The sequence below is a fragment of the Urocitellus parryii genome, chromosome 5 (genome assembly GCF_045843805.1).
Source record: "Urocitellus parryii isolate mUroPar1 chromosome 5, mUroPar1.hap1, whole genome shotgun sequence".
Lineage (NCBI taxonomy): Eukaryota > Metazoa > Chordata > Mammalia > Rodentia > Sciuridae > Urocitellus > Urocitellus parryii.
The window spans coordinates 92,557,054-92,575,193 of NC_135535.1; the positions used below are offsets into that span (position 1 = coordinate 92,557,054).

The 18,140-nt window shown below is 33.8% G+C and overlaps 1 pseudogene; it reads left to right on the forward strand.

The window, feature by feature from the left end:
* Window positions 1-11,729: 11,729 nt before the first annotated feature.
* LOC113185028 (cytochrome c pseudogene) lies at window positions 11,730-12,046 on the forward strand (annotated as a pseudogene).
* Window positions 12,047-18,140: the final 6,094 nt, after the last annotated feature.

The following is an 18,140-nucleotide window of genomic DNA, read 5'->3' on the forward strand; positions in this document are numbered from 1 at the left end:
ACTTTACACCAGTAAATATGAATATGTCAATGAAATAGATCAATTCATCAAGAAGTACACTTCGGAAACATTTCTGAAACTAAACAAAAAAAAGAAAATAAAAATCGAAATTTTCTTTCATTCATTTAAAAATATATTAAGAAAAGTAATTCTTACAAAAGAAGTTCCAGCCCCTCCCACAAACCTAAAATTTGAATTTTACTAAATATTTAAGAAAAATAATTCACATTTTTCTAAACTCCTTCAAAGAATACAAAAAGGAAGGGTTTCACCTCACAAGATAAAAATAATCCTCATATTACCTGAAAAGATAATTACAAAACAATAAACTTATAGACAACTTCTAGAAGACATATTTGACATACACCTAATTTAGACTAGTAGTTCTTTTTTCTTGAAACCAGATTTTACTGAAAGCCATGTTTATATAATTCTACCAGCAATATCTTATTTTATAGAGTATTAATTAGCTCTGCCACATTAATTATAAATTCAGATTTAGAAGAGGAAAAGTGTTAATATATTTCTAGTCTTAGACCTAAAACAAATTTTATCAAGTATGTATTTTAGTTAATTCAAGATAATATGATGGAAAAAGCAATAATTGTTAAAAAATTGTTATTTTTTAAATAATAGACGGGTGAAACATTCTTTGAAATCTTCCAAAATGTAGAATAAAAATAAAATGTCATCTGCTAAGTCTACAAGAAAGTAAAGATTAAACTACCTGGTTTATTTAATCTATCATTGTCTCTGTTGGTTCTGGTTCATTCACCTTCTACTTCCTTCAAAAATTAAGAAAATATACTAATTTCTTGAAAGAATATTACTTATCCAGAATTCTTTCAGAATAGTCACTTTAACTGATGGCCATTATAGAAAACCCATCCATGCAATGTACTCACTAGAGTTTTAGAAGTTTAATCACATTTTTTTAAAGAAATAGTTTCTTGGGTATAAAACGAAATTAGATATTTATGTTGAACCATGACATACTTTTATTAAGCTAATTATGCTCTCTAATGAGAGCAATCTCTTTGAAACCATGATCTGAGAAACTTAGTGCTAGAGACTTACACAGAATAAAAGTTTTGCTAAGGCAAAAACTATGCATATGTAAAAATCATGTTTTAAATTTAGGATTAGTTTTGGTGAATCCAAGAAATGCTTTTCACCTTTTTTTTAATAATTTGTTCCCACAGATAAGATATATAATGCCATGAAGTTTTGTTGTTTTTTAATCTGCTAGAAAATATCTGACTTATTTTTTCAATCACAAAAATAGCAGTCTGCTACATCATCAGCGGTTAAACAAAGACACTGTGTTTTCATGACTGATCTTTACTCTTTATGTCAATTATTATCACATTATCATATTTACACGGCCATTAACTACAAAATGCTGAAATGCTAATAAAAGAGATAAACGTGAAAATTAAATGATGATAAAATAACTCATGTTGAATTTTTTTTTTACATTCAGTAACTGAACTATCTTTGGTAAATATCATCTTTTGCTTTTAATTATGTCTTAACAAGTAGTGATTATGATGTGTAACTCCTTTTGGAAAATAAATGACTTAAATTGACCTACTTTAATTTTATTCATTATCTCTAAGTGTTATTAAAACCTGTATTTGACATATGTGAATATTATTTGATCTTTTCAAACATATTCATTCTCAGTAAGAAAGCCCCAAGACATTTTCTTCCAGAATATTTTTTAAATATTCTGAGATTTTACTAGTTATGTGAAATGTGACAGCACTTTCAAGTCCTTTATTATGGTTTTCTTTTACAGCAAGAATCAATTATTCCACACATATTAGTGCCTGGTTTTTAACTCAATATTTAAGTAATTAGTATCTGTATCTATAAATTAATATATTTATATTCCTAATGTAGCTTTAATCATACAAAATGAGTAGAAACTGTCTTTGGGGTGCATCAATGTTAAAGGTAAAGACTGTTTATTTGATGTTAGAGCTCAATTGAACTTCAGTTTTGGAAAAGTGAAGGTAAATTTTTGACACTCTCCTAGCTGATTCTAATTTCTAGTTTTTCATAAAGAGGGTAACTAAAGAAACATTCATATTACCTTTCAAAGGAAAAATGTCTATTTTAGACAAATTGTACTTGTTTTCATATTTTTATACCCCGTAATTGCTGACAAAGATGTTCACATAATGACACCTAATCCACTAAAATTATTTGAACTTTAGTATAAGCCCTTTAACTTTGAATTAAATAATGTATTTGGCTGTGAACAATGTTTAAAGCACTGACAATTATTTTTATATCTCTCAGTATAGACAGATTCATGCACTTCTGATTATGTTATGATTGATATAGAGGTTAACATTTTTAAAAGAGTTTGATCTCTTAGCAAGATGAGGGAAGCATTTTTGCTATGCCTTGAGCTATCTATACTAGTTGAAAATCAAATGCTTTCCAATTTCAGGTCTATGAAACAGCTTTAGTGGAAATTAAAACTAATTGACATTGTGTTCTCTGTGATTGGCTTAATTGAGTATTACAACTGTGTTTCATAAGTCTAATTTATTTATTCCTGCGTTTTATTTTGTACCAATTTGATAGATTCTCCTACAAGTCTTATGTAAAAGAAAGTGTATATACTGATAATAGGAATCTCATGTCCAGACAAAATGAATGAGCATGGAAGAGAATGATTATTATGGTTGATATGTTAGATGTTCCCTCAAAGTTCATGTGAGACAATGCAAGAAGTTTTAGAGGTTAAACAATTGAATTATGAGAGTCTTAACCCAATGAGTATGCTAAATGAGTGACTATAGGCCAGTAGGGTGTGGCTGGAGGAGGTAGGTAATTGGGGTGTGCCTTTGAGATATATATTTTATCCCTGGTTCCAGGAGTCTGTTGCTTTTGCTTTCTCCCCCCCCCTCTATCTCTATCTCTATCTCTATCTCTATCTCTATCTCTATCTCTATCTCTATCTCTATCTCTATCTCATCTCTATCTCTCTCTCATTCTCTCTCTCTTTCCTGATGTGATTTCCTCAGCTTCTTTCCTAGGCCAACTCTTCCTCCTACCTTACCTCTAGCTCCAAGTGCTAGGAGTTCTACTTTATCTTCAGCCCCAAACAATAGAGCCAGACTTTTATGGATGGAGACCTCTGAAACTATGAGCCCCCAATCAACTTTTCCTCCTTAAAATTGTTCTTGCCAGCTCTTCTAGACACAGCAAGATAAAAACTGACTGAAACAGAAATTGCTATTGAGAAGTGAGTCATTGCTGCGACTAGCATGACCCTGTGTTTCAGAAGCTTTTGGAGCTTTTTTTTTTCTTTTTTTTATTGATTGTTCTAAATATTACAGAGCTCTTGATAAATCATCTTTCATACATTTGACTCTATTGGGTTTTTAACTCCCATTTCTACCCCAAATATAGATAGCAGAATCACATCTGTTACATACTCACATTTTTACATAATGGCATATTAGTGATTGTCTTAATCTGCTACCTTTCCTAACCCCTACTATCCCCCCTCCCCTCCCCTCCCACCTTCCCTCTCTGCCTCCTCAGCTGTTGTTCAATTCTCTCCCTTTTTTCCCCCCCTTCCCCTTGCCCATCATAACCTCTTATACTTTTGTGTATCATTGAAGGTCTCCTACCATTTGCAAATCCTTTCAGTTCTCTCTCCCTTTCTCTTTCCCCATTCGTCTTTGTTTACAGTTAGTCTTTTCCTCATGCTCTTCCGTCCTGTTTTGTTCTTAGTTGCTCTCTTTATATCAAAGGAGACATTTGGCATTTGTTTTTTAGGGCTTGGCTAGCTTCACTTAGCATAATCTGCTCTAATGCCATCCATTTCCCTGCAAATTCTATGATTTTGTCGTTTCTTATTGCTGCATAATACTCCATTGTATATAGATGCCACATTTTTTTTATCCATTCATCTATTGAAGGGCATCTGGGTTGGTTCCACAGTCTAGCTATTGTGAATTGTGCCGCTGTAATCATTGATGTGGCGGTATCCCTATAGTGCGCACTTTTAAGGTCCTCAGGGAATAGTCCGAGAAGGGCTATAGCTGGGTCAAATGGTGGATCCATTCCCAGCTTTCCCAGGAATCTCCATACTGCTTTCCAAATTGGCCTCACTATTTTGCAGTCCCTCCAACAGTGTACAAGTGTACCCTTTTCCCCACATCCTCGCCAACACTTATTGTTGTTTGACTTCATAATGGCTGCCAATCTTACTGGAGTGAGATGGTATCTTAGGGTGGTTTTGATTTGCATTTCTCTGATTGCTAATGATGGTGAGCATTTTTTCATGTACTTGTTGATTGATTGTATGTCCTCCTCTGAGAAATGTCTGTTCAGGTCCTTGGCCCATTTGTTGATTGGATTATTTGTTATCTTATTATTTAATTTTTTGAGTTCTTTGTACATTCTGGAAATTAGGGCTCTATCTGATGTGTGGGGGGTAAAAATTTGTTCCCAGGATGTAGGCTCTCTATTTACCTCTTTTATTGTTTCTCTTGCTGAGAAAAAACTTTTTAGTTTAAGTAAGTCCCATTTGTTTATTCTTGTTGTTAACTCATGGGCTATGGGAGTCCTATTAAGGAATTTGGAGCCCGACCCCACAATATGTAGATAGTAGCCAACTTTTTCTTCTATCAGACGCAGTGTCTCTGGTTTGATATCTAGCTCCTTGATCCATTTTGAGTTAACTTTTGTGGCTGGTGAGAGAAAGGGATTCAATTTCATTTTGTTGCATATGGATTTCCAATTTTCCCAGCACCATTTGTTGAAGATTCTATCCTTCCTCCATTGCATGATTTTAGCCCCTTTATCAAATATAAGATAGTTGTAACTTTGTGGATTAGTCTCTGTATCCTCTATTCTGTACCATTGGTCCACCCGCCTGTTTTGGTACCAGTACCATGCTGTTTTTGTTACTATTGCTTTGTAATACAGTTTGAACTCTGGTATCGCTATACCTCCAGATTCACACTTCCTGCTTAGAATTGCTTTTGCTATTCTGGGTCTTTTGTTTTTCCATATGAATTTCATGATTGCTTTATCTATTTCTACAAGAAATGCCCTTGGGATTTTGATTGGCATCCCATTAAACCTGTAGAGAACTTTGGGTAATATCGCCATTTTGATGATGTTAGTTTTGCCTATCCATGAACAGGGTACATTTTTCCATCTTCTGAGATCTTCTTCTATTTCTCTCTTTAGGGTTCTGTAGTTTTCATTGTATAAATCTTTCACCTCTTTTGTTAGGTTGATTCCCAAGTATCTTATTTTCTTTGGGGATATTGTGAATGGAGTGGTTTTCCTTATTTCCATTTCAGAGGTTTTGTTGCTGATATACAGGAATGCCTTTGATTTATGCATGTTGATTTTATAACCTGCCACTTTGCTGAATTCATTTATTAACTCTAGCAGCTTCTTTGTAGACCCTTTTGGGTCTGTTAAGTATATTATCATGTCATCCGCAAATAGCGATAATTTAACTTCTTGTTTTCCTATTTTTATGCCTTTAATTTCTTTTGTCTGTCTAATTGCTCTGGCGAGAACTTTGAGAACTAAATTGAATAGAAGTGGTGATAGAGGGCACCCCTGTCTTGTTCCAGATTTTAGGGGGAATGCCTTCAATTTTTCTCCATTTAGGATGATGCTAGCCTGAGGTTTAGCATATATAGCTTTTACAATGTTGAGGTAAGTTCCTGTTATCCCTAGTTTTTCTAGTGTTTTGAACATAAAGGGATGCTGTACTTTGTCAAATGCTTTTTCTGCATCTATCGAGATGATCATATGGTTCTTGTCTTTAAGTCTATTGATGTGGTGAATAGCATTTATTGATTTCCGTATATTGAACCATCCTTGCATCCCTGGGATGAATCCTACTTGGTCATGGTGCACAAGTTTTCTGATATGTTTTTGTATTCGATTCGCCAGAATTTTATTGAGAATTTTTGCATCCAAGTTCATTAGAGATATTGGTCTGTAGTTTTCTTTCCTTGAAGTATCTTTGTCTGGTTTTGGGATCAGAGTGATGTTGGCCTCATAGAATGAATTTGGAAGAGCTCCTTCTTTTTCTATTTCTTGAAATAGCTTGAAAAGTATTGGTATTAATTCTTCTTTGAAGGTTTTGTAGAACTCCGCTGTATACCCATCCAGTCCAGGGCTTTTCTTGGTTGGTAGTCTTTTGATGGCTTCTTCAATTTCTTCCTTTGTTATTGGTCTGTTTAAATTTTGTGTGTCTTCCTGTCTCAATCTGGGCAAATCATATGCCTTAAGAAATTTATCAATATCTTCACTATCTTCTATTTTATTGGAATATAGGGTTTCAAAATACTTTCTAATTATCTTCTGTATTTCTGTAGTGTCTGTTGTGATATTGCCTTTTTCATCCCGTATGCTAGTAATTTGAGTTCTCTCTCTTCTTCTTTTCGTTAGTATGGCTAAGGGCTTGTCTATCTTATTTATTTTTTCAAAGAACCAACTTTTAGTTTTATCTATTTTTTCAATGGTTGTTTTTGTTTCAATTTCGTTGATTTCTGCTCTAATTTTAATTATTTCTTGTCTTCTACTACATTTGCTGTTGTTTTGCTCTTCCTTTTCTAGGTTTTTGAGGCGTAGTGTGAGTTCATTTATTTGTTGGTTTTTTCTTTTTTTGAGAAAAGAACTCCAAGAAATGAATTTCCCTCTTAAAACTGCTTTCATTGTGTCCCATAGATTACGGTATGTTGTGTCTGTATTATCATTTGACTCTAAGAATTTTTTCATCTCCTCCTTTATGTCTTCTGTAACCCATTGATCATTCAATAACATATTGTTCATTTTCCATGTGATGTAGGGTTTTTCCTTCCTTCTTTTATCATTGATTTCCAATTTCATTCCATTATGGTCAGATATGGTGCATGGTATAATCTCCACACCTTTATATTTACTAAGAGTTGTCTTATGGCATAATATATGGTCTATCTTTGAGTAGGATCCATGTGCTTCTGAGAAGAACATGTATCCACTTGATGTTGGTTGATATATTCTATATATGTCGGTTAAGTCTAGGTTGTTGATTGTGCTGTTGAGTTCTATAGTTTCTTTATTCAATTTTTGTCTAGAGGATCTGTCTAATGGCGAGAGCAGTGTATTGAAATCACCCATAATTATTGTGTTGTGGTCTATTTGACTCTTGAACTTGAGGAGGGTTTGTTTTATGAACGTTGCAGCTCCATTGTTTGGTGCATACACATTGATAATTATTATGTCTTGTTGGTGGATGGTTCCTTTTAACAGTATATAGTGCCCTTCTTTATCTTTCTTGATTAACTTAGGTTTGAAGTTGATTTTATTCTATATGAGTATGGCCACTCCTGCTTGTTTCCGAGGGCCATGTGAGTGGTATGATTTATCCCAACCTTTTACCTTCAGCCTGTGTATGTCTTTTCCTATCATATGAGTCTCCTGAAGGCAGCATATTGTTGGATTTATTTTTTTGATCCAGGTTACTAGCCTATGTCTCTTGATTGGTGAGTTTAGGCCATTAACATTTAAGGTTACAATTGAGATATGATTTGTACTTCCAGTCATGCTTCTTTATTTATTTATTTTAGTTTGACTAATTTTACTTTTTGGTTATTTTCCTCCCCCTTTACTGAGCTACTTCCTGCTATTGGTTTTGTGCACTATTTTTCAACTCCTCTTCTTGTAGTATTTTGCTCAAAATACTTTGCAGTGCTGGTTTTCTTGCTGCAAATTCTTTTAGCTTTTGTTTATCATGAAAGATTTTAATTTCGTTGTCAAATCTGAAGCTCAATTTTGCTGGATACAGTATTCTTGGTTGGAATCCATTATTTTTCAGTGTTTGAAATACATTGTTCCAGGATCTTCTCGCTTTCAAAGTCTGTGATGAGAAATCCGTCTTTAACCTAATTGGTTTACCCCTGAATGTGATCTGCCTCTTTTCTCTCGTAGCTTTTAATATTCTCTCCTTGTTCTGTATGTTGGCTATCTTCATTATTATGTGTCTTGGAGTTGGTCTATTATGGTTTTGAATGCTTGGGGTCCTGTAGGCTTCCAGGATTTGGCAATCCATTCTATCTTTCATCTCTGGGAAGTTTTCTACAATTATTTCATTTAATATGCTGTCCATTCCTTTGGTTTGAATCTCTGTTCCGTCTTCTATCCCAATGACTCTCAAATTTGTTTTTTTTATGACGTCCCATATCTCTTGAATAGATTGCTCGTGGGTTTTAAGCATCTTTTCTGTGTTGACTATACTCTTTTCAAGTTGATAAACCTTGTCTTCATTATCTGATGTTCTGATTTCTACTTGATCAAGTCTATTTGTAATATTCTCATTTGAATTTTTAATTTGGTTTATAGTTTCCTGCAATTCTAGGATTATTGTTTGATTTTTTTTTTAAGATCTCTATCTCCTGGTAGAGCTCGTTCTTTGCCATTTGAATTTGTTTGTTTAATTCATTTTCAAAATATACTTTTATTTCTTGGACTTGCTGTCTCATGTCTTCTCTAATATTCCTTTCCATTTGAGTTAGGTATGCCTTGAGTTCTTTCCCTATCCCTGCTTCTGATGTTTCTATGTCCTCCTGTAGCATTAAGTTGTCTTGCATTGTTTGTACTCCTTTTTTCCCTTGTTTTCTCATGTTGTCCACGTTACTTCCCAGCTCTTTTTGATTGTCGGGTTTCTGCTCTCTTCTATAGCTTTGTTTTGGTTCTGTATTACTCTGATGTCTCTCCTTTGTGTTGTTAAACTATGCCTGCTAACTTGGATTCCACTGGGAAGGGTATTCTGACGTCCGAGTTCCAGTGATAACACTGCTCTGCTATGGCGGGCCCCAGGCTCCTTGCTAGGGTGTCCTAAAGGGGGGTGTGACTGGACTGCCTCTGTTTGATTTCGGTTCCCAGTCACAGCAGGCAGGCAGTCTCCAGCCGCCCAGTATCACAGGCCGCTGGCAGGTGATCGGTCATCTGCGGGCGGCGTTCTCCTACCGCCCAGTTACGCAGGCAGTGGGTGAACTGTCGCCAGCGGGCCTGCGGTTTCCAGCTGCCCACTGGCCAGGGTCTTGCCTCTAGTCTCCTGGTTTCTCCTGTTAGTCTTGATTTCTCCTGTTTTGTTGTTGCAATCTGTCAGAGAGTGGTGGTGGATACTTCAGCTTTCCCAGATGGTGGCCGCTGACTGCCTCGGTGGAGTGTCCGCTGTGGGGGATGGGACTGTACCGCTTCCTTCCCCTTCTGAAATCCCGTACTCAGCCCAAGGCTCACTGTGGGCTTGGCTGGTGGGATTCCACCTATTTGCAGTCCCTAATCTCCCTGCTTGCTAATGAATGGCTTCTCTGCAGCGCCACGCCTTCTGTAGCTGCGGGGCAGGCCGCACAAGTCAGTTGGCCTGGATCTCCAGGGTCCTGCTGCTGGCTGTTGGGATCCCCAGCACTCTATCACTTTGATTTTTTCTGCTTGCTCCTCCCCTAGCGCTGGCTAGCCAGGTTTCCTTTTGGCTGCTACTGGGAGGAGGGGTTGGAGGTCAGGTGTCTCTAGTTTCCCCCTAGTCTTTATGGAGGCTCAGCTTGATACTCCCTCTCCCGGCAAACCTAGGAGAGATTTTATGCAAATTCCCGATGTCTGGGGGGTGAGCTGATTGACACAAACCTGTTTTGATGTTGCACTCTGTGGGAGAGTGGCGGTGTATCCTGGCCAAAGGACAATGATATACATCAGAAACTTAGCTCTTCATGAAAATTGTAAGAGCATAATATAAAAAAATAAAAGAAGGCAAAATAACTGCTTTAACTGAGCTAAAATAAAACAATTGAAACAAATATAGTAACAATAGTTTGGGTTATCACTACAGAGAAGTATGAGAGGGATATCTGAGGAAAAGAATGAACATACTGGAAATACTCTAAAAGCAGGTACTCTATATGAACTTGTACAATCTCACCAACAACCTGAGCTGACAAGATGAACTGGGTTCAAAGGAGCTGATTGCAACATTAAACAAGAAAACAGTGAAGAAATCACAACACATGGCGAAGAGTTTCTCAGATGGAGGCAGGACTGCTCTGTGACCCCAAGGGTTCTCTTCCACTCTGGAAGGCAAGAGAGCGTCCACCCAGAATAACTTTATTTTTACAGGGGGACACACAAAGAAGCTTTGATGGAATGTTTTTCACCAAATAAGGCAGGGGATAAGGTTTCAAAGGGGGGTTGTCCATTACCATTGGGTAACGCCAAAGTCCAGGGCTAGAGCAAACTTCTCTGCCAAGAGAAGGTGGAGACCACTTGCTTCTCACAGCGCGTGGCATGAGATGTCACACCAAACACCTCCTGACTCAAGGTTGAGGGAGGATGCTCAGCTCATGGGCAGGGCAGTCTCCCACAGTGCAGTATGACTTGAAAATAGATCATTTTTATTTTAAAATGTATACTACCAACACTAGAGTAAATTCAAAACACTAAATGAATGTGTTGAGGTGACATAAAATAAAAAATATATCTTAAACAAGGAATGTTTATTTACTACTAGCAAGGACAGAAAATGAGGGCAGAATGAAATGCATTAATATGAAAAACAAAAAAGGTCACAAATATGGTAGGTATTAATTAAACAATATTAGTAATCATGTTAAATGTGAAAGTTCTGCATATGCCAGTTAAAAAGGCAAGGAGGATTAAGAAAGTGCATGCAATGATATGTTGTCAACAAGAAGTTCACTTTAAATTTAAAGACATGGATAGGTTAAAATGAAGCCTGGAAAAATAGAACATACAAACACTAATCAAAATGAAACTGAAATATCTGTATTTATCTTCCACAAACCAGACTTTAAGATAAGAAGGTTGACTGGGGATACAGAGGAGAGTTAAACAGAAAAAAAAAGATTGACAATTTTCCAAGAAAACATAAAAATTCTAAATGTATGCATCCAATAACAAAATGTCAAAATACATAAGAACTGAGCACCAAATCCATTATTATATTTCAAGATTTGAAAACCATTCTCTCAATAGTTTATAGACAAACAGGCAAAAACTGAAATGAAAACACCGTAAATCAAATGGATATAATTGCCATTTGATAATATATTCTTTAATAGCCATTTATAGAATACTCTAGCCAATATCAACAGAATGCACATTGGTTTCAAGATAAGACAAAGCATTTACCAAGCTAGACCACATTCTGAGCCATGAAACATGTCGTGTACAACTGTATGCTCATATATTTAGAAAATTGCATTAAATGAAACAGTTGGTTGAAAGACAAATTAACAAAGATTACATATGTAGAAAGGGATAATCGGAACAACCTTATGCCTATTAATAAAATTGAACTAACAGTTTTCCAACATAGAATGCACCAAGTCCAAATGCTTTCATTAATGAATTATATGAAATATCTAGGGAAGAAACAATACCAATTCTCCACACTATCTTCCAGAAAATAAATGTGCATGAAACACACAGCAACTTCACTTAAAAACAAAACTAAATAAAGGTATTATGAGAAAAATAACAGACCAACATCTATTATAAACAGCAATTCAAAAATTCTCAACAAAATATTAGCAAATCAAATCCAGCAATGTATAAAAAAAATTAGACTCAACAGAAATGGGACATCCGGCTTCTGAGCGGGAATCATCTTTGCGCTAGTGACGAAAGAACAAAAAGAATGGTGAGCACAAGGCATAGAAACTGCAGCAGAATTAAAAATGGGTAATGGTGAAAAAGGCAAGAAGATTTTTGTTCAGAAGTGTGCCCAGTGCCACACTGTGGAAAAGGGAGGCAAGCACAAGACTGGGCCAAGTCTCCATGGACTGTTTGGGCCCAAGACAGGACAGGTTGTTGGATTCTCTTATACAGATGCCAACAAGAACAAAGGCACCACCTGGGGAGAGGATACACTGATGGAGTACTTAGAGAGTCCCCAAAAGTACTTTCTGGCACAAAAATGATCTTCGCTGGCATTAAGAAGATGGGATAAAGGACAGACTTTCTAGCTTACCTCAAAAAAAGCACTAATGAGTAATAGGTACTGCCTTATTTATTACCAAACAGAAATGTCTCATGGCTTTTGTATGTGCACCATAATTTAGTTGATGTGATACAACAGAAATCAGATGATGAATGACTGACAAAATTATTTTTGTTGGACAATCCTGATTTAAGTAAAACTGACTTGTAGTTCATTTAATATTTTGGTTAGTACTCCCACTTCATTAAATTCTATCACTGTTTCCTCCTTTTCAAGTTATGGTTGGGCTTATTTAGTAAAGTTCAATATTTCACAAAAATGGTGAAGGACATCTCAAAACTGGTTTTATATTTAGATTTATATAACTGATTATGTGAGTATGTTTAGTTATGGGGGAAATACCTTCACTCTCTCATAACCGAGCATGATCCACATGTATTTTAATTTGTGGTCATTAGCCTACTAAAGGCAATGGTTACAGATAAGGAAGCAGTGTCTATATTTTTGTTGATCATGCCAATTTAATTAGAATTCCCTGTATCTAAACTACTGTTGTTTCGTTATGGAAAGGCCTTTTAATGTGGTTTCTGTATAATATTAAAGAATATATAAATCTTCTCACATTTTATAGTTGATCTATAAGTTCAGATGCTTTTAAATCAGCATAATACAATAATAAGTTGGACTTTTAATCTTTTTAATCTTTACTTTCTCAGACTAAGTTATAATTCAGGATTCTCTTTAAACAACTATTCAGAAATAATACTATGGAACATCTAGGTGGCTGGTAATGGTGCTTTTTGCCAACTTATTAAATGGAAATATTAAGGTAAAAGAGATATACCCATCAGTACAAATTTATAAAATATGTTACCAAAAGATATAAGATAATTAAAAACAAAGATCATGAAAAAAATTATACTCAAGAGTGGCATTTATTAAAGATACATAGAAAATTAAACATTCAACATAAGACAACAGGCTTAGGAAGAAAAAAAACATATGATCATTAATTAATGCAAAAAAGAACATTTGACAAAATATAACATTATTTGTGATTTTAAAATAAAGTCTCTCAATAAATTAATAACAGTGAGAAACGTTCTCGACTAGAAAAAGAAACATCCACACAAAAACCCTACTGCTATTTGTATTTCTTTATCCTAAGATCATGAACATGGCAAGCATGTACTTTCACCAGTATTTCACAACAAGTGGAATTCCTAGATAGCACATTAAAATAAGAAAAAATGTCTATAAAATGAGAAAAGAGAAATAATTATATATGGTAGTCTTTTTTTTAAAAAATCCTAGAAAGTGCACAAGAACTTTAGAATAACCAAATATAGTTCTCAGGATAGCAAGTAAAAGATACAAAGTTAATATCCAAAGCTCATTCCTCTCCTCTGTAAGTAATAATTATAATTTTAATTTGAAGCTTTTTTTAAAAAAAATCATAATAGCATAAAATAGCCAATATTTAGGTATGTGAAACAAAATATGTATAGAACTATGGCAGAAATCTATAAAACATTCAAAAGAAATCAAAGTAAACCTAAATATGTAGAAAGAGATTTCATGGTCATAGGTTGGAACACTTAATATTTTTAAGATATCAATTAATTCCTCCATGATCTTTAAATTCCCAGCCAAGATTCTAACAGGGAAGTTTGTATGTATCAACACTCTGATAAAAAATTTATATGAAAAGACAACAGATATAAAACAGACATATAATACCATGGAAGAAAAAATACAGTTAGAAGACTGCTACTCCAAATTCAAGAAATACTAAAGTTAACAATAATCTAGATAGAGTACTATACATGAAAAAATAGATACATATATGAACTAAATAGAATAAACACCTAGAAGGAAAGACCCATAAAAATAGAGCCACCTGACAAAGGAGCACAGGAAACACAATACAGAAAGGAAAGTCATTTCATCAAATGACTCTGGAATGATTACATATTTGTATGAGAGAGAAAGAGAGAGAGAGAGGGAAGGAAGGAAGAAAGAAAGAAAGGAGGGAAGGAAGAGGCAGAGAGAATGAGAACACTGAAGAAGACCTCACACCTTTTACAAAAAGTAAACTAAAGAAATAAACTCAAAGTTGTTCATAGACTTAAATGTAAAACTATAAAATTCTAGGAAAAAAAATCACAGTAGAAAATTTTCACGAACTTACTTTTGTTGATGATATGTGACAACAAAAGTATAATCTGTGAAATTAGGCATCATAAAATTGGGCTTCAGTAGAATTAATATTAAAATAAGAAGATTAAATATTTATCCTTTGTAGAGTACATGGAAAAGAAAAGGCAAGGCATTCTGAAAAAAAAATTTCAAACATCACTTTGTTTTCTGAGATCATTGTTGCAATTTACCACAAATGTGGTAAAACAAAAACAAAAACAAAAACAAAACCTAGAACATTATTGCACAGAACTCTAAAACACAAATAGTAAATATCAGTGCCTGGAATTCAAGAATTATATCACGTTTATATGAAGCAATCTTCTGAAGGAGGTGGAAACATGATGCTGACTGAAGTAATTGGAATTAAGTGAAGTTGGTGAGACTAAGGGAAAAGGAATTATACAGAAGCACTGCACTCTAGTGGATTATTTTTCTCTCCATGGGAATGCAAGTCTAAAATTGTACATGAATAGTAAATTTGAACTATTAAGTAAATGGATGGCAGACTGTGGGAGCTACATTTTTCACTCTTGAATTCAAAGGTTGCATACAAGTAAAGGGATAAAGCTTGAATAATCCATGTGGTAATGGGTTAGAGTTGGAGGCACTAATCTAAAGCTACATTTAGCCTATTTGGCTCAAATGGTTATATCTAGATAGATGATAGATAGATAGATAGATAGATGAGTTGGCATATATATGTATGATATATACATATATATATATTCATATATATATATATATATATATATATATATATATATATATATATATATATATCACATTGCTTTGTCAGGTGATAGGACATAGAAGCAATGACACCTTAGTAGCAATGAAACTAACATACATTTCACTTTCTACCAGCACTATATTAGGGTTGCAGTTTTTCATATCTTTACTAAAACATATTCTTTTCCATTAAAAACATGCTAACATGGCAGTGCTACACTCTGTGTTTAATTTTCTTTTGCCTAATAATCAATAATATTGCTACTCTTTGCAAGTGCTGTCTGCCATGAGTATATCTTTGGGAAAAATGTCTATTCTAATCCTTTGCCACTTTTGAAATTGAGCTATTTTTCTTTTCATTGATAAGGTGTAAGAGCACTTTATATACTCCGAATATTAGTTCCTTATCATATTTGTAATTTTTACATATTTTCTTATAATATATAGATTTTTTGCTTCCTTAATAATATTCTTTGATGCTTAAAAGTTTTCAATTATGATAATGTTCAATTTATTAAATTTTTCTCTTGTTGGTCATTTTTCTTGGTGTCATTTCAAGAAACGATTTCAAAGTCAAGTTTCATGATGATTAATTTCTGTATTTTCCCCCTAAGAATTTTATGGTATAAATTTTTAATTGAAATTATTGGATGGCTTTGAGTATATTTATCTATTTATTTATTTAGTGCAACTGGGGATTAAATCCAAAAGTTCTCTACCACTGCACTGCATCCCAAGCCCTTTTTATTTGTCATTTTGAGTCAGGGTGTCACTAAATTTTCCAGGCCAGCTTGAATTTATGATCCTCCTGCCTCAGCCTCCTGAACAGCTGAGATTGCAGGCACGTTCCATACTCATGGTTTGAGTTAATGTTCACAGGTGCTATAAACTGTGGGTCCGGCTTCATTTCATGTAGCTATTTGTTCCAGAAGCATTTGATGAAGGGACTATTCCATCATGTTGAAAATTAGATCATGGGTTGATTTCTGAACTCAAAATTATATTTCATTAGTCCATATTTCTATGTATAAATATGAGGTATCCTCCAAAAGCTCATGTATGAGACAATGTAAGAAAATTTAGAGGTGAAAGGATTGTATTATAAGATCCTTAATCCAAACAGATAATGAATCCACTGATATGGATTAACTGCGTAGTAACTGAAGGCAGGCAGAGCGTGGCTGGAGGAAGTAGGTCATTAGGGGATTGCCTTTGTGGCACATATATAATTATTATTATTTTGTAGTAAGCTTTAAAATTTAAAAAAAAATGTGAGTTACCCTAACACTTTATTCTTTTTTTTTCTCTCCAGGTATAATAGTTCCCTGGTAAACTCATGTGAATTTTAGAATCAGGCTGTGAATTTCTACACAGAAGTAAACTGATATTGTATTGGGAATTATGATGAATCCATAGATCAGTTTACAAAATGTTACCATTTCAACAACGTAATTCCTCACGTAAATAAACATGTTTTTCCATTTATTTTAATCTTTATTTTATGTTTTTCAAACATACTTGTAGTTTGCAAGTGTGAGGTGCTGCACATCGTTTGTCCTATTTCTTCAAAAAAATATATTCTTTTGACTTCATTTGAATGTAATTGTGGCCTTAGTTTTATCTTTGAATAGTTAGTGTACTGTGAGTATATAGACATACAATTTGACTATTGTGCTAAAATTATATTCTTCAACTTTGTTGAATTCATTTGTTATGATATTTTTAGGGGATGATATAAACCCATTTTTTAAACAAGAACTTGAACATATCACTTACATATAGAGAAAATACTAAATTTCCCTTTGTAATCTTGATATTTTTAACCATTCTTGCCAAATTGTCCTAGCTAGAACATCCAGTAGAATGTTGAATAGAAATTATAATAACACACATCATATGTGCTTTTTTCCTAGTTTTGGGGAAAACATTTAATCGTTCATCATTAAGCACAACCTAATTAATGAAATGAAATGTTACATTTAAAAGTATTGATTCAATACAAAAATAAATAAAGGAATATGAAAGGAACAAAACTCCATGAGGCATAGGGAAAAGAAAAATAACAGACCTAAATTCAAGTATATAAACAATAACATTGAATGTGAATAGATTAAATAATCCAATTCCATCAAAAGACAGAGCTACTTTGGGCTTAAACAACAAAATTCAATAATATGCTGTCCACAGGAGATACAACTTAGATTAAGCATACAAAAATACTGAAAGTAAAACAATAAAAAATATACCATGCAAACAGTGATAACACGAAAGCTGGAAGTGTTTATATAATTATCAGACAAAATAGACTTTGAAAGTATTACTAGAGATAAAGAGAGACATTTTATAAAAACAAAGAGATTAATAAATTAGGGAGACCTAGAAATTATGAACATTTATGTGCTTAATGTAAGAATACCGAATGCATGAAGGAAATACACCAGATTAATAATATAGATGGTGAAAATTAAACAATTATCTCCAAATGTGCAATAAAAGTATTTGAAAAAAATCACACATCTTTTCAAGAGCAAAACATGCAAAAAACTATGAGTATAAAGCAACTTATCCAACCTTGTGAAAGTTCCATATGATACACCTATAGCTAAAATCATACTTAATAAACTGGAGCATCCTGTAGTGCCTGAAAGTAAAGAAATGCTGAAACAACAACAACAAAAACACTATTATTTGGTTATGTAAAAAAAATGAGTAGTCAAGTAAAAGAACTCCCAATAATACCTCCGAAATAGGAACAATTTAAGAAAACAATAAATAAAATGATACTGAATTTTAACTGAAAACATAAACTGATTATTCCTTATCTGAAATGATTCTTGGGGACAGGAAATGTTTTGGATATCAAACATTTTTTAATTTTGAAATATTTTCATATACATAATGAGATATTTTGGGCATCAGACACAAAATTTATTTATGTTTTAAATATACCTTATATACTCTGAGGAAAGAAAAAGTAAAATGACAGACCTAAATACAAGTATATTAATAAATAATGTTGAATATAATTAGAAAAAAAATTCCAAGCCAATCAAAAGGGAAGATTCTTTATCCTTGTTGAAAATGATAATATTAATGATCCAACAATATGCCATCCACAGAGGATAGCATATCCACAGGGATTGAAGGGAATTTAATACAAGGTTCTTAGTGTGCTTGAATTTTGACTGAGACTGGTTACATGAGATCAGGTGAGGAA